The 16432-nt window shown below is 46.3% G+C and overlaps 10 non-coding genes across 10 annotated transcripts; all 10 read left to right on the top strand.

Moving 5' to 3' along the window:
• The first annotated feature begins 1097 nt into the window (after positions 1-1097).
• LOC142267621 (U2 spliceosomal RNA) lies at positions 1098-1288 on the top strand. The gene has a single exon (XR_012733464.1). It is a non-coding gene; the product is annotated as a U2 spliceosomal RNA (small nuclear RNA).
• Positions 1289-2675: 1387 nt separating this feature from the next.
• LOC142267620 (U2 spliceosomal RNA) lies at positions 2676-2866 on the top strand. Its single transcript, XR_012733463.1, has one exon. It is a non-coding gene; the product is annotated as a U2 spliceosomal RNA (small nuclear RNA).
• A 1387-nt stretch (positions 2867-4253) lies between these two features.
• LOC142267618 (U2 spliceosomal RNA) lies at positions 4254-4444 on the top strand. Its single transcript, XR_012733462.1, has one exon. It is a non-coding gene; the product is annotated as a U2 spliceosomal RNA (small nuclear RNA).
• Positions 4445-5831: 1387 nt separating this feature from the next.
• LOC142267617 (U2 spliceosomal RNA) lies at positions 5832-6022 on the top strand. The gene has a single exon (XR_012733461.1). It is a non-coding gene; the product is annotated as a U2 spliceosomal RNA (small nuclear RNA).
• A 1387-nt stretch (positions 6023-7409) lies between these two features.
• On the top strand, positions 7410-7600 carry LOC142267616 (U2 spliceosomal RNA). Its single transcript, XR_012733460.1, has one exon. It is a non-coding gene; the product is annotated as a U2 spliceosomal RNA (small nuclear RNA).
• A 1387-nt stretch (positions 7601-8987) lies between these two features.
• On the top strand, positions 8988-9178 carry LOC142267615 (U2 spliceosomal RNA). The gene has a single exon (XR_012733459.1). It is a non-coding gene; the product is annotated as a U2 spliceosomal RNA (small nuclear RNA).
• Positions 9179-10565: 1387 nt separating this feature from the next.
• Positions 10566-10756, top strand: LOC142267613 (U2 spliceosomal RNA). The gene has a single exon (XR_012733457.1). It is a non-coding gene; the product is annotated as a U2 spliceosomal RNA (small nuclear RNA).
• A 1387-nt stretch (positions 10757-12143) lies between these two features.
• LOC142267612 (U2 spliceosomal RNA) lies at positions 12144-12334 on the top strand. The gene has a single exon (XR_012733456.1). It is a non-coding gene; the product is annotated as a U2 spliceosomal RNA (small nuclear RNA).
• A 1387-nt stretch (positions 12335-13721) lies between these two features.
• Positions 13722-13912, top strand: LOC142267611 (U2 spliceosomal RNA). The gene has a single exon (XR_012733455.1). It is a non-coding gene; the product is annotated as a U2 spliceosomal RNA (small nuclear RNA).
• Positions 13913-15299: 1387 nt separating this feature from the next.
• LOC142267610 (U2 spliceosomal RNA) lies at positions 15300-15490 on the top strand. Its single transcript, XR_012733454.1, has one exon. It is a non-coding gene; the product is annotated as a U2 spliceosomal RNA (small nuclear RNA).
• The last annotated feature ends 942 nt before the right edge of the window (positions 15491-16432 follow it).

Here is a 16432-nt window from a genome sequence, read left to right as displayed (position 1 = left end):
GATTCACCTGCTGCTGCAGTGACCACAGGTGTGATAACATCTAGAATTGGCATCTGGTGCGATCTCTCCGCTTCCACTCCAAAGAAAGTTACCTGTTTATTCCTATCATGCATTGGTTTTTGGGGTTTTCTTTGAGTAATGATGATCTCTTTAGTAGTCTGTTGGCGCCCTCTCCTGGAGGAATAGTTTGCTTGCTCTTGGACATTCTAAAAGAGAGGTCATGATAGACATTGAGCTTCTGAGCTCAATTGGGGACAGTCATGGGTGATGAATGTTTGCAACCTACTGCGAAGCCTCATACCGCAATATAAGGAACGTCAAATACTAAGAAAGGGCGGCCTATGAAAGAATTACTACTTTCAATAAGTACACTTAAACGGCTAATTGGGAATAGAAAAACTGTAAAAAGCCCTCTGAGAAAGCCCCCCTCTAACCTTTGATAGTAAGCTTTTCTGTAGTCTGCCTGTTGATGTATTTTCCGTTTGAACTGTGCACAACATGAAGAGACGGAACACTGGCGGCTTGTCACAATGCCCCCCGATGACATCACAATAGCGCTGCTGCCTAGAAAACAAGCTGCGCAGAAGAAGTTGTTCTTTGGGTGGGAGGGTGGGCTAGTGGAAGGAGGGGGCAATCTCTTTTTTTCCCGGGTGGTAGGGGGATGACAGGAGAAGGGAAGCGGGTGGTGAGAAAGGTACAGAGGGCAGGGTTTGGGGGCTGGGAAGGAAAGGGAAAAGATTAGGGTTTGGGGATGATGAAAGGGCTTTCTACGGGTAAGGATGGCAAAGGGTGGCAGTGACGGAAAGTCAGGCAACCTGTCCTGTCCGTCTTTTTGTATCGTGAATTGGAAAGACTGCAAGGGGGAGGGGAGTTGCTTGCGCCCTAAAGGAGGAGTTATTCAGATTCATTGCAGTGGGCGGCGGCTGCAAAACGCACCATTCTTCTTGTTTTGGCTCTGCAAAGCAGCCTTTTCAAGGGTTGGCTTGGGTGACAAAATGTCTTGTGTAGGCGTGGGTTTGTCTCCCTCTCGCTCTCTCTCCCTAAGATGTGTCCGGCATAGGCCAGGGTGCCACTCGAGGCCCAAACCAATTCTGGTTATCGCTTCTCGGCCTTTTGGCTAAGATCAAGTGTAGTATCTGTTCTTATCAGTTTAATATCTGATACGTCCCCTATCTGGGGACCATATATTAAATGGATTTTTAGAACAGGGAGATGGAAAAAGAGCTTGCTCTGTCCACTCCACGCATTGACCTGGTATTGCAGTACCTCCAGGAACGGTGCACCCCTTCTTAACCCAGTTTCCAAAAGCAGAACTCAATTCACCTGATTCATATTAGCCCGATTTAATGAATTGGAAGAAAGCATACGTCTTCATATGCACCTCAATTTGGCCCATTCACTTTTCACACTTCCTCCTTTTGTTTTTTATCTTTCACACTTTTGACTTTCTTTATTCATCCAAATAGCAAACTCATCACCACTCAACCTGACCAACTCGGCTATGTCCCCGTGCTGCAGTTCTCTGTCTTATCTAGATCATTTGCAATTGAATGGAATAGATCCCTTTTGGACAAAGTGGATTCACCTGCTGCTGCAGTGACCACAGGTGTGATAACATCTAGAATTGGCATCTGGTGCGATCTCTCCGCTTCCACTCCAAAGAAAGTTACCTGTTTATTCCTATCATGCATTGGTTTTTGGGGTTTTCTTTGAGTAATGATGATCTCTTTAGTAGTCTGTTGGCGCCCTCTCCTGGAGGAATAGTTTGCTTGCTCTTGGACATTCTAAAAGAGAGGTCATGATAGACATTGAGCTTCTGAGCTCAATTGGGGACAGTCATGGGTGATGAATGTTTGCAACCTACTGCGAAGCCTCATACCGCAATATAAGGAACGTCAAATACTAAGAAAGGGCGGCCTATGAAAGAATTACTACTTTCAATAAGTACACTTAAACGGCTAATTGGGAATAGAAAAACTGTAAAAAGCCCTCTGAGAAAGCCCCCCTCTAACCTTTGATAGTAAGCTTTTCTGTAGTCTGCCTGTTGATGTATTTTCCGTTTGAACTGTGCACAACATGAAGAGACGGAACACTGGCGGCTTGTCACAATGCCCCCCGATGACATCACAATAGCGCTGCTGCCTAGAAAACAAGCTGCGCAGAAGAAGTTGTTCTTTGGGTGGGAGGGTGGGCTAGTGGAAGGAGGGGGCAATCTCTTTTTTTCCCGGGTGGTAGGGGGATGACAGGAGAAGGGAAGCGGGTGGTGAGAAAGGTACAGAGGGCAGGGTTTGGGGGCTGGGAAGGAAAGGGAAAAGATTAGGGTTTGGGGATGATGAAAGGGCTTTCTACGGGTAAGGATGGCAAAGGGTGGCAGTGACGGAAAGTCAGGCAACCTGTCCTGTCCGTCTTTTTGTATCGTGAATTGGAAAGACTGCAAGGGGGAGGGGAGTTGCTTGCGCCCTAAAGGAGGAGTTATTCAGATTCATTGCAGTGGGCGGCGGCTGCAAAACGCACCATTCTTCTTGTTTTGGCTCTGCAAAGCAGCCTTTTCAAGGGTTGGCTTGGGTGACAAAATGTCTTGTGTAGGCGTGGGTTTGTCTCCCTCTCGCTCTCTCTCCCTAAGATGTGTCCGGCATAGGCCAGGGTGCCACTCGAGGCCCAAACCAATTCTGGTTATCGCTTCTCGGCCTTTTGGCTAAGATCAAGTGTAGTATCTGTTCTTATCAGTTTAATATCTGATACGTCCCCTATCTGGGGACCATATATTAAATGGATTTTTAGAACAGGGAGATGGAAAAAGAGCTTGCTCTGTCCACTCCACGCATTGACCTGGTATTGCAGTACCTCCAGGAACGGTGCACCCCTTCTTAACCCAGTTTCCAAAAGCAGAACTCAATTCACCTGATTCATATTAGCCCGATTTAATGAATTGGAAGAAAGCATACGTCTTCATATGCACCTCAATTTGGCCCATTCACTTTTCACACTTCCTCCTTTTGTTTTTTATCTTTCACACTTTTGACTTTCTTTATTCATCCAAATAGCAAACTCATCACCACTCAACCTGACCAACTCGGCTATGTCCCCGTGCTGCAGTTCTCTGTCTTATCTAGATCATTTGCAATTGAATGGAATAGATCCCTTTTGGACAAAGTGGATTCACCTGCTGCTGCAGTGACCACAGGTGTGATAACATCTAGAATTGGCATCTGGTGCGATCTCTCCGCTTCCACTCCAAAGAAAGTTACCTGTTTATTCCTATCATGCATTGGTTTTTGGGGTTTTCTTTGAGTAATGATGATCTCTTTAGTAGTCTGTTGGCGCCCTCTCCTGGAGGAATAGTTTGCTTGCTCTTGGACATTCTAAAAGAGAGGTCATGATAGACATTGAGCTTCTGAGCTCAATTGGGGACAGTCATGGGTGATGAATGTTTGCAACCTACTGCGAAGCCTCATACCGCAATATAAGGAACGTCAAATACTAAGAAAGGGCGGCCTATGAAAGAATTACTACTTTCAATAAGTACACTTAAACGGCTAATTGGGAATAGAAAAACTGTAAAAAGCCCTCTGAGAAAGCCCCCCTCTAACCTTTGATAGTAAGCTTTTCTGTAGTCTGCCTGTTGATGTATTTTCCGTTTGAACTGTGCACAACATGAAGAGACGGAACACTGGCGGCTTGTCACAATGCCCCCCGATGACATCACAATAGCGCTGCTGCCTAGAAAACAAGCTGCGCAGAAGAAGTTGTTCTTTGGGTGGGAGGGTGGGCTAGTGGAAGGAGGGGGCAATCTCTTTTTTTCCCGGGTGGTAGGGGGATGACAGGAGAAGGGAAGCGGGTGGTGAGAAAGGTACAGAGGGCAGGGTTTGGGGGCTGGGAAGGAAAGGGAAAAGATTAGGGTTTGGGGATGATGAAAGGGCTTTCTACGGGTAAGGATGGCAAAGGGTGGCAGTGACGGAAAGTCAGGCAACCTGTCCTGTCCGTCTTTTTGTATCGTGAATTGGAAAGACTGCAAGGGGGAGGGGAGTTGCTTGCGCCCTAAAGGAGGAGTTATTCAGATTCATTGCAGTGGGCGGCGGCTGCAAAACGCACCATTCTTCTTGTTTTGGCTCTGCAAAGCAGCCTTTTCAAGGGTTGGCTTGGGTGACAAAATGTCTTGTGTAGGCGTGGGTTTGTCTCCCTCTCGCTCTCTCTCCCTAAGATGTGTCCGGCATAGGCCAGGGTGCCACTCGAGGCCCAAACCAATTCTGGTTATCGCTTCTCGGCCTTTTGGCTAAGATCAAGTGTAGTATCTGTTCTTATCAGTTTAATATCTGATACGTCCCCTATCTGGGGACCATATATTAAATGGATTTTTAGAACAGGGAGATGGAAAAAGAGCTTGCTCTGTCCACTCCACGCATTGACCTGGTATTGCAGTACCTCCAGGAACGGTGCACCCCTTCTTAACCCAGTTTCCAAAAGCAGAACTCAATTCACCTGATTCATATTAGCCCGATTTAATGAATTGGAAGAAAGCATACGTCTTCATATGCACCTCAATTTGGCCCATTCACTTTTCACACTTCCTCCTTTTGTTTTTTATCTTTCACACTTTTGACTTTCTTTATTCATCCAAATAGCAAACTCATCACCACTCAACCTGACCAACTCGGCTATGTCCCCGTGCTGCAGTTCTCTGTCTTATCTAGATCATTTGCAATTGAATGGAATAGATCCCTTTTGGACAAAGTGGATTCACCTGCTGCTGCAGTGACCACAGGTGTGATAACATCTAGAATTGGCATCTGGTGCGATCTCTCCGCTTCCACTCCAAAGAAAGTTACCTGTTTATTCCTATCATGCATTGGTTTTTGGGGTTTTCTTTGAGTAATGATGATCTCTTTAGTAGTCTGTTGGCGCCCTCTCCTGGAGGAATAGTTTGCTTGCTCTTGGACATTCTAAAAGAGAGGTCATGATAGACATTGAGCTTCTGAGCTCAATTGGGGACAGTCATGGGTGATGAATGTTTGCAACCTACTGCGAAGCCTCATACCGCAATATAAGGAACGTCAAATACTAAGAAAGGGCGGCCTATGAAAGAATTACTACTTTCAATAAGTACACTTAAACGGCTAATTGGGAATAGAAAAACTGTAAAAAGCCCTCTGAGAAAGCCCCCCTCTAACCTTTGATAGTAAGCTTTTCTGTAGTCTGCCTGTTGATGTATTTTCCGTTTGAACTGTGCACAACATGAAGAGACGGAACACTGGCGGCTTGTCACAATGCCCCCCGATGACATCACAATAGCGCTGCTGCCTAGAAAACAAGCTGCGCAGAAGAAGTTGTTCTTTGGGTGGGAGGGTGGGCTAGTGGAAGGAGGGGGCAATCTCTTTTTTTCCCGGGTGGTAGGGGGATGACAGGAGAAGGGAAGCGGGTGGTGAGAAAGGTACAGAGGGCAGGGTTTGGGGGCTGGGAAGGAAAGGGAAAAGATTAGGGTTTGGGGATGATGAAAGGGCTTTCTACGGGTAAGGATGGCAAAGGGTGGCAGTGACGGAAAGTCAGGCAACCTGTCCTGTCCGTCTTTTTGTATCGTGAATTGGAAAGACTGCAAGGGGGAGGGGAGTTGCTTGCGCCCTAAAGGAGGAGTTATTCAGATTCATTGCAGTGGGCGGCGGCTGCAAAACGCACCATTCTTCTTGTTTTGGCTCTGCAAAGCAGCCTTTTCAAGGGTTGGCTTGGGTGACAAAATGTCTTGTGTAGGCGTGGGTTTGTCTCCCTCTCGCTCTCTCTCCCTAAGATGTGTCCGGCATAGGCCAGGGTGCCACTCGAGGCCCAAACCAATTCTGGTTATCGCTTCTCGGCCTTTTGGCTAAGATCAAGTGTAGTATCTGTTCTTATCAGTTTAATATCTGATACGTCCCCTATCTGGGGACCATATATTAAATGGATTTTTAGAACAGGGAGATGGAAAAAGAGCTTGCTCTGTCCACTCCACGCATTGACCTGGTATTGCAGTACCTCCAGGAACGGTGCACCCCTTCTTAACCCAGTTTCCAAAAGCAGAACTCAATTCACCTGATTCATATTAGCCCGATTTAATGAATTGGAAGAAAGCATACGTCTTCATATGCACCTCAATTTGGCCCATTCACTTTTCACACTTCCTCCTTTTGTTTTTTATCTTTCACACTTTTGACTTTCTTTATTCATCCAAATAGCAAACTCATCACCACTCAACCTGACCAACTCGGCTATGTCCCCGTGCTGCAGTTCTCTGTCTTATCTAGATCATTTGCAATTGAATGGAATAGATCCCTTTTGGACAAAGTGGATTCACCTGCTGCTGCAGTGACCACAGGTGTGATAACATCTAGAATTGGCATCTGGTGCGATCTCTCCGCTTCCACTCCAAAGAAAGTTACCTGTTTATTCCTATCATGCATTGGTTTTTGGGGTTTTCTTTGAGTAATGATGATCTCTTTAGTAGTCTGTTGGCGCCCTCTCCTGGAGGAATAGTTTGCTTGCTCTTGGACATTCTAAAAGAGAGGTCATGATAGACATTGAGCTTCTGAGCTCAATTGGGGACAGTCATGGGTGATGAATGTTTGCAACCTACTGCGAAGCCTCATACCGCAATATAAGGAACGTCAAATACTAAGAAAGGGCGGCCTATGAAAGAATTACTACTTTCAATAAGTACACTTAAACGGCTAATTGGGAATAGAAAAACTGTAAAAAGCCCTCTGAGAAAGCCCCCCTCTAACCTTTGATAGTAAGCTTTTCTGTAGTCTGCCTGTTGATGTATTTTCCGTTTGAACTGTGCACAACATGAAGAGACGGAACACTGGCGGCTTGTCACAATGCCCCCCGATGACATCACAATAGCGCTGCTGCCTAGAAAACAAGCTGCGCAGAAGAAGTTGTTCTTTGGGTGGGAGGGTGGGCTAGTGGAAGGAGGGGGCAATCTCTTTTTTTCCCGGGTGGTAGGGGGATGACAGGAGAAGGGAAGCGGGTGGTGAGAAAGGTACAGAGGGCAGGGTTTGGGGGCTGGGAAGGAAAGGGAAAAGATTAGGGTTTGGGGATGATGAAAGGGCTTTCTACGGGTAAGGATGGCAAAGGGTGGCAGTGACGGAAAGTCAGGCAACCTGTCCTGTCCGTCTTTTTGTATCGTGAATTGGAAAGACTGCAAGGGGGAGGGGAGTTGCTTGCGCCCTAAAGGAGGAGTTATTCAGATTCATTGCAGTGGGCGGCGGCTGCAAAACGCACCATTCTTCTTGTTTTGGCTCTGCAAAGCAGCCTTTTCAAGGGTTGGCTTGGGTGACAAAATGTCTTGTGTAGGCGTGGGTTTGTCTCCCTCTCGCTCTCTCTCCCTAAGATGTGTCCGGCATAGGCCAGGGTGCCACTCGAGGCCCAAACCAATTCTGGTTATCGCTTCTCGGCCTTTTGGCTAAGATCAAGTGTAGTATCTGTTCTTATCAGTTTAATATCTGATACGTCCCCTATCTGGGGACCATATATTAAATGGATTTTTAGAACAGGGAGATGGAAAAAGAGCTTGCTCTGTCCACTCCACGCATTGACCTGGTATTGCAGTACCTCCAGGAACGGTGCACCCCTTCTTAACCCAGTTTCCAAAAGCAGAACTCAATTCACCTGATTCATATTAGCCCGATTTAATGAATTGGAAGAAAGCATACGTCTTCATATGCACCTCAATTTGGCCCATTCACTTTTCACACTTCCTCCTTTTGTTTTTTATCTTTCACACTTTTGACTTTCTTTATTCATCCAAATAGCAAACTCATCACCACTCAACCTGACCAACTCGGCTATGTCCCCGTGCTGCAGTTCTCTGTCTTATCTAGATCATTTGCAATTGAATGGAATAGATCCCTTTTGGACAAAGTGGATTCACCTGCTGCTGCAGTGACCACAGGTGTGATAACATCTAGAATTGGCATCTGGTGCGATCTCTCCGCTTCCACTCCAAAGAAAGTTACCTGTTTATTCCTATCATGCATTGGTTTTTGGGGTTTTCTTTGAGTAATGATGATCTCTTTAGTAGTCTGTTGGCGCCCTCTCCTGGAGGAATAGTTTGCTTGCTCTTGGACATTCTAAAAGAGAGGTCATGATAGACATTGAGCTTCTGAGCTCAATTGGGGACAGTCATGGGTGATGAATGTTTGCAACCTACTGCGAAGCCTCATACCGCAATATAAGGAACGTCAAATACTAAGAAAGGGCGGCCTATGAAAGAATTACTACTTTCAATAAGTACACTTAAACGGCTAATTGGGAATAGAAAAACTGTAAAAAGCCCTCTGAGAAAGCCCCCCTCTAACCTTTGATAGTAAGCTTTTCTGTAGTCTGCCTGTTGATGTATTTTCCGTTTGAACTGTGCACAACATGAAGAGACGGAACACTGGCGGCTTGTCACAATGCCCCCCGATGACATCACAATAGCGCTGCTGCCTAGAAAACAAGCTGCGCAGAAGAAGTTGTTCTTTGGGTGGGAGGGTGGGCTAGTGGAAGGAGGGGGCAATCTCTTTTTTTCCCGGGTGGTAGGGGGATGACAGGAGAAGGGAAGCGGGTGGTGAGAAAGGTACAGAGGGCAGGGTTTGGGGGCTGGGAAGGAAAGGGAAAAGATTAGGGTTTGGGGATGATGAAAGGGCTTTCTACGGGTAAGGATGGCAAAGGGTGGCAGTGACGGAAAGTCAGGCAACCTGTCCTGTCCGTCTTTTTGTATCGTGAATTGGAAAGACTGCAAGGGGGAGGGGAGTTGCTTGCGCCCTAAAGGAGGAGTTATTCAGATTCATTGCAGTGGGCGGCGGCTGCAAAACGCACCATTCTTCTTGTTTTGGCTCTGCAAAGCAGCCTTTTCAAGGGTTGGCTTGGGTGACAAAATGTCTTGTGTAGGCGTGGGTTTGTCTCCCTCTCGCTCTCTCTCCCTAAGATGTGTCCGGCATAGGCCAGGGTGCCACTCGAGGCCCAAACCAATTCTGGTTATCGCTTCTCGGCCTTTTGGCTAAGATCAAGTGTAGTATCTGTTCTTATCAGTTTAATATCTGATACGTCCCCTATCTGGGGACCATATATTAAATGGATTTTTAGAACAGGGAGATGGAAAAAGAGCTTGCTCTGTCCACTCCACGCATTGACCTGGTATTGCAGTACCTCCAGGAACGGTGCACCCCTTCTTAACCCAGTTTCCAAAAGCAGAACTCAATTCACCTGATTCATATTAGCCCGATTTAATGAATTGGAAGAAAGCATACGTCTTCATATGCACCTCAATTTGGCCCATTCACTTTTCACACTTCCTCCTTTTGTTTTTTATCTTTCACACTTTTGACTTTCTTTATTCATCCAAATAGCAAACTCATCACCACTCAACCTGACCAACTCGGCTATGTCCCCGTGCTGCAGTTCTCTGTCTTATCTAGATCATTTGCAATTGAATGGAATAGATCCCTTTTGGACAAAGTGGATTCACCTGCTGCTGCAGTGACCACAGGTGTGATAACATCTAGAATTGGCATCTGGTGCGATCTCTCCGCTTCCACTCCAAAGAAAGTTACCTGTTTATTCCTATCATGCATTGGTTTTTGGGGTTTTCTTTGAGTAATGATGATCTCTTTAGTAGTCTGTTGGCGCCCTCTCCTGGAGGAATAGTTTGCTTGCTCTTGGACATTCTAAAAGAGAGGTCATGATAGACATTGAGCTTCTGAGCTCAATTGGGGACAGTCATGGGTGATGAATGTTTGCAACCTACTGCGAAGCCTCATACCGCAATATAAGGAACGTCAAATACTAAGAAAGGGCGGCCTATGAAAGAATTACTACTTTCAATAAGTACACTTAAACGGCTAATTGGGAATAGAAAAACTGTAAAAAGCCCTCTGAGAAAGCCCCCCTCTAACCTTTGATAGTAAGCTTTTCTGTAGTCTGCCTGTTGATGTATTTTCCGTTTGAACTGTGCACAACATGAAGAGACGGAACACTGGCGGCTTGTCACAATGCCCCCCGATGACATCACAATAGCGCTGCTGCCTAGAAAACAAGCTGCGCAGAAGAAGTTGTTCTTTGGGTGGGAGGGTGGGCTAGTGGAAGGAGGGGGCAATCTCTTTTTTTCCCGGGTGGTAGGGGGATGACAGGAGAAGGGAAGCGGGTGGTGAGAAAGGTACAGAGGGCAGGGTTTGGGGGCTGGGAAGGAAAGGGAAAAGATTAGGGTTTGGGGATGATGAAAGGGCTTTCTACGGGTAAGGATGGCAAAGGGTGGCAGTGACGGAAAGTCAGGCAACCTGTCCTGTCCGTCTTTTTGTATCGTGAATTGGAAAGACTGCAAGGGGGAGGGGAGTTGCTTGCGCCCTAAAGGAGGAGTTATTCAGATTCATTGCAGTGGGCGGCGGCTGCAAAACGCACCATTCTTCTTGTTTTGGCTCTGCAAAGCAGCCTTTTCAAGGGTTGGCTTGGGTGACAAAATGTCTTGTGTAGGCGTGGGTTTGTCTCCCTCTCGCTCTCTCTCCCTAAGATGTGTCCGGCATAGGCCAGGGTGCCACTCGAGGCCCAAACCAATTCTGGTTATCGCTTCTCGGCCTTTTGGCTAAGATCAAGTGTAGTATCTGTTCTTATCAGTTTAATATCTGATACGTCCCCTATCTGGGGACCATATATTAAATGGATTTTTAGAACAGGGAGATGGAAAAAGAGCTTGCTCTGTCCACTCCACGCATTGACCTGGTATTGCAGTACCTCCAGGAACGGTGCACCCCTTCTTAACCCAGTTTCCAAAAGCAGAACTCAATTCACCTGATTCATATTAGCCCGATTTAATGAATTGGAAGAAAGCATACGTCTTCATATGCACCTCAATTTGGCCCATTCACTTTTCACACTTCCTCCTTTTGTTTTTTATCTTTCACACTTTTGACTTTCTTTATTCATCCAAATAGCAAACTCATCACCACTCAACCTGACCAACTCGGCTATGTCCCCGTGCTGCAGTTCTCTGTCTTATCTAGATCATTTGCAATTGAATGGAATAGATCCCTTTTGGACAAAGTGGATTCACCTGCTGCTGCAGTGACCACAGGTGTGATAACATCTAGAATTGGCATCTGGTGCGATCTCTCCGCTTCCACTCCAAAGAAAGTTACCTGTTTATTCCTATCATGCATTGGTTTTTGGGGTTTTCTTTGAGTAATGATGATCTCTTTAGTAGTCTGTTGGCGCCCTCTCCTGGAGGAATAGTTTGCTTGCTCTTGGACATTCTAAAAGAGAGGTCATGATAGACATTGAGCTTCTGAGCTCAATTGGGGACAGTCATGGGTGATGAATGTTTGCAACCTACTGCGAAGCCTCATACCGCAATATAAGGAACGTCAAATACTAAGAAAGGGCGGCCTATGAAAGAATTACTACTTTCAATAAGTACACTTAAACGGCTAATTGGGAATAGAAAAACTGTAAAAAGCCCTCTGAGAAAGCCCCCCTCTAACCTTTGATAGTAAGCTTTTCTGTAGCCTGCCTGTTGATGTATTTTCCGTTTGAACTGTGCACAACATGAAGAGACGGAACACTGGCGGCTTGTCACAATGCCCCCCGATGACATCACAATAGCGCTGCTGCCTAGAAAACAAGCTGCGCAGAAGAAGTTGTTCTTTGGGTGGGAGGGTGGGCTAGTGGAAGGAGGGGGCAATCTCTTTTTTTCCCGGGTGGTAGGGGGATGACAGGAGAAGGGAAGCGGGTGGTGAGAAAGGTACAGAGGGCAGGGTTTGGGGGCTGGGAAGGAAAGGGAAAAGATTAGGGTTTGGGGATGATGAAAGGGCTTTCTACGGGTAAGGATGGCAAAGGGTGGCAGTGACGGAAAGTCAGGCAACCTGTCCTGTCCGTCTTTTTGTATCGTGAATTGGAAAGACTGCAAGGGGGAGGGGAGTTGCTTGCGCCCTAAAGGAGGAGTTATTCAGATTCATTGCAGTGGGCGGCGGCTGCAAAACGCACCATTCTTCTTGTTTTGGCTCTGCAAAGCAGCCTTTTCAAGGGTTGGCTTGGGTGACAAAATGTCTTGTGTAGGCGTGGGTTTGTCTCCCTCTCGCTCTCTCTCCCTAAGATGTGTCCGGCATAGGCCAGGGTGCCACTCGAGGCCCAAACCAATTCTGGTTATCGCTTCTCGGCCTTTTGGCTAAGATCAAGTGTAGTATCTGTTCTTATCAGTTTAATATCTGATACGTCCCCTATCTGGGGACCATATATTAAATGGATTTTTAGAACAGGGAGATGGAAAAAGAGCTTGCTCTGTCCACTCCACGCATTGACCTGGTATTGCAGTACCTCCAGGAACGGTGCACCCCTTCTTAACCCAGTTTCCAAAAGCAGAACTCAATTCACCTGATTCATATTAGCCCGATTTAATGAATTGGAAGAAAGCATACGTCTTCATATGCACCTCAATTTGGCCCATTCACTTTTCACACTTCCTCCTTTTGTTTTTTATCTTTCACACTTTTGACTTTCTTTATTCATCCAAATAGCAAACTCATCACCACTCAACCTGACCAACTCGGCTATGTCCCCGTGCTGCAGTTCTCTGTCTTATCTAGATCATTTGCAATTGAATGGAATAGATCCCTTTTGGACAAAGTGGATTCACCTGCTGCTGCAGTGACCACAGGTGTGATAACATCTAGAATTGGCATCTGGTGCGATCTCTCCGCTTCCACTCCAAAGAAAGTTACCTGTTTATTCCTATCATGCATTGGTTTTTGGGGTTTTCTTTGAGTAATGATGATCTCTTTAGTAGTCTGTTGGCGCCCTCTCCTGGAGGAATAGTTTGCTTGCTCTTGGACATTCTAAAAGAGAGGTCATGATAGACATTGAGCTTCTGAGCTCAATTGGGGACAGTCATGGGTGATGAATGTTTGCAACCTACTGCGAAGCCTCATACCGCAATATAAGGAACGTCAAATACTAAGAAAGGGCGGCCTATGAAAGAATTACTACTTTCAATAAGTACACTTAAACGGCTAATTGGGAATAGAAAAACTGTAAAAAGCCCTCTGAGAAAGCCCCCCTCTAACCTTTGATAGTAAGCTTTTCTGTAGTCTGCCTGTTGATGTATTTTCCGTTTGAACTGTGCACAACATGAAGAGACGGAACACTGGCGGCTTGTCACAATGCCCCCCGATGACATCACAATAGCGCTGCTGCCTAGAAAACAAGCTGCGCAGAAGAAGTTGTTCTTTGGGTGGGAGGGTGGGCTAGTGGAAGGAGGGGGCAATCTCTTTTTTTCCCGGGTGGTAGGGGGATGACAGGAGAAGGGAAGCGGGTGGTGAGAAAGGTACAGAGGGCAGGGTTTGGGGGCTGGGAAGGAAAGGGAAAAGATTAGGGTTTGGGGATGATGAAAGGGCTTTCTACGGGTAAGGATGGCAAAGGGTGGCAGTGACGGAAAGTCAGGCAACCTGTCCTGTCCGTCTTTTTGTATCGTGAATTGGAAAGACTGCAAGGGGGAGGGGAGTTGCTTGCGCCCTAAAGGAGGAGTTATTCAGATTCATTGCAGTGGGCGGCGGCTGCAAAACGCACCATTCTTCTTGTTTTGGCTCTGCAAAGCAGCCTTTTCAAGGGTTGGCTTGGGTGACAAAATGTCTTGTGTAGGCGTGGGTTTGTCTCCCTCTCGCTCTCTCTCCCTAAGATGTGTCCGGCATAGGCCAGGGTGCCACTCGAGGCCCAAACCAATTCTGGTTATCGCTTCTCGGCCTTTTGGCTAAGATCAAGTGTAGTATCTGTTCTTATCAGTTTAATATCTGATACGTCCCCTATCTGGGGACCATATATTAAATGGATTTTTAGAACAGGGAGATGGAAAAAGAGCTTGCTCTGTCCACTCCACGCATTGACCTGGTATTGCAGTACCTCCAGGAACGGTGCACCCCTTCTTAACCCAGTTTCCAAAAGCAGAACTCAATTCACCTGATTCATATTAGCCCGATTTAATGAATTGGAAGAAAGCATACGTCTTCATATGCACCTCAATTTGGCCCATTCACTTTTCACACTTCCTCCTTTTGTTTTTTATCTTTCACACTTTTGACTTTCTTTATTCATCCAAATAGCAAACTCATCACCACTCAACCTGACCAACTCGGCTATGTCCCCGTGCTGCAGTTCTCTGTCTTATCTAGATCATTTGCAATTGAATGGAATAGATCCCTTTTGGACAAAGTGGATTCACCTGCTGCTGCAGTGACCACAGGTGTGATAACATCTAGAATTGGCATCTGGTGCGATCTCTCCGCTTCCACTCCAAAGAAAGTTACCTGTTTATTCCTATCATGCATTGGTTTTTGGGGTTTTCTTTGAGTAATGATGATCTCTTTAGTAGTCTGTTGGCGCCCTCTCCTGGAGGAATAGTTTGCTTGCTCTTGGACATTCTAAAAGAGAGGTCATGATAGACATTGAGCTTCTGAGCTCAATTGGGGACAGTCATGGGTGATGAATGTTTGCAACCTACTGCGAAGCCTCATACCGCAATATAAGGAACGTCAAATACTAAGAAAGGGCGGCCTATGAAAGAATTACTACTTTCAATAAGTACACTTAAACGGCTAATTGGGAATAGAAAAACTGTAAAAAGCCCTCTGAGAAAGCCCCCCTCTAACCTTTGATAGTAAGCTTTTCTGTAGTCTGCCTGTTGATGTATTTTCCGTTTGAACTGTGCACAACATGAAGAGACGGAACACTGGCGGCTTGTCACAATGCCCCCCGATGACATCACAATAGCGCTGCTGCCTAGAAAACAAGCTGCGCAGAAGAAGTTGTTCTTTGGGTGGGAGGGTGGGCTAGTGGAAGGAGGGGGCAATCTCTTTTTTTCCCGGGTGGTAGGGGGATGACAGGAGAAGGGAAGCGGGTGGTGAGAAAGGTACAGAGGGCAGGGTTTGGGGGCTGGGAAGGAAAGGGAAAAGATTAGGGTTTGGGGATGATGAAAGGGCTTTCTACGGGTAAGGATGGCAAAGGGTGGCAGTGACGGAAAGTCAGGCAACCTGTCCTGTCCGTCTTTTTGTATCGTGAATTGGAAAGACTGCAAGGGGGAGGGGAGTTGCTTGCGCCCTAAAGGAGGAGTTATTCAGATTCATTGCAGTGGGCGGCGGCTGCAAAACGCACCATTCTTCTTGTTTTGGCTCTGCAAAGCAGCCTTTTCAAGGGTTGGCTTGGGTGACAAAATGTCTTGTGTAGGCGTGGGTTTGTCTCCCTCTCGCTCTCTCTCCCTAAGATGTGTCCGGCATAGGCCAGGGTGCCACTCGAGGCCCAAACCAATTCTGGTTATCGCTTCTCGGCCTTTTGGCTAAGATCAAGTGTAGTATCTGTTCTTATCAGTTTAATATCTGATACGTCCCCTATCTGGGGACCATATATTAAATGGATTTTTAGAACAGGGAGATGGAAAAAGAGCTTGCTCTGTCCACTCCACGCATTGACCTGGTATTGCAGTACCTCCAGGAACGGTGCACCCCTTCTTAACCCAGTTTCCAAAAGCAGAACTCAATTCACCTGATTCATATTAGCCCGATTTAATGAATTGGAAGAAAGCATACGTCTTCATATGCACCTCAATTTGGCCCATTCACTTTTCACACTTCCTCCTTTTGTTTTTTATCTTTCACACTTTTGACTTTCTTTATTCATCCAAATAGCAAACTCATCACCACTCAACCTGACCAACTCGGCTATGTCCCCGTGCTGCAGTTCTCTGTCTTATCTAGATCATTTGCAATTGAATGGAATAGATCCCTTTTGGACAAAGTGGATTCACCTGCTGCTGCAGTGACCACAGGTGTGATAACATCTAGAATTGGCATCTGGTGCGATCTCTCCGCTTCCACTCCAAAGAAAGTTACCTGTTTATTCCTATCATGCATTGGTTTTTGGGGTTTTCTTTGAGTAATGATGATCTCTTTAGTAGTCTGTTGGCGCCCTCTCCTGGAGGAATAGTTTGCTTGCTCTTGGACATTCTAAAAGAGAGGTCATGATAGACATTGAGCTTCTGAGCTCAATTGGGGACAGTCATGGGTGATGAATGTTTGCAACCTACTGCGAAGCCTCATACCGCAATATAAGGAACGTCAAATACTAAGAAAGGGCGGCCTATGAAAGAATTACTACTTTCAATAAGTACACTTAAACGGCTAATTGGGAATAGAAAAACTGTAAAAAGCCCTCTGAGAAAGCCCCCCTCTAACCTTTGATAGTAAGCTTTTCTGTAGTCTGCCTGTTGATGTATTTTCCGTTTGAACTGTGCACAACATGAAGAGACGGAACACTGGCGGCTTGTCACAATGCCCCCCGATGACATCACAATAGCGCTGCTGCCTAGAAAACAAGCTGCGCAGAAGAAGTTGTTCTTTGGGTGGGAGGGTGGGCTAGTGGAAGGAGGGGGCAATCTCTTTTTTTCCCGGGT

Source organism: Anomaloglossus baeobatrachus, unplaced genomic scaffold (genome assembly GCF_048569485.1).
Source record: "Anomaloglossus baeobatrachus isolate aAnoBae1 unplaced genomic scaffold, aAnoBae1.hap1 Scaffold_2961, whole genome shotgun sequence".
NCBI classification, from domain to species: domain Eukaryota; kingdom Metazoa; phylum Chordata; class Amphibia; order Anura; family Aromobatidae; genus Anomaloglossus; species Anomaloglossus baeobatrachus.
The sequence above is the reverse complement of the archived record's forward strand: the minus strand, read 5'-3'. Positions and strand labels throughout refer to the sequence as shown.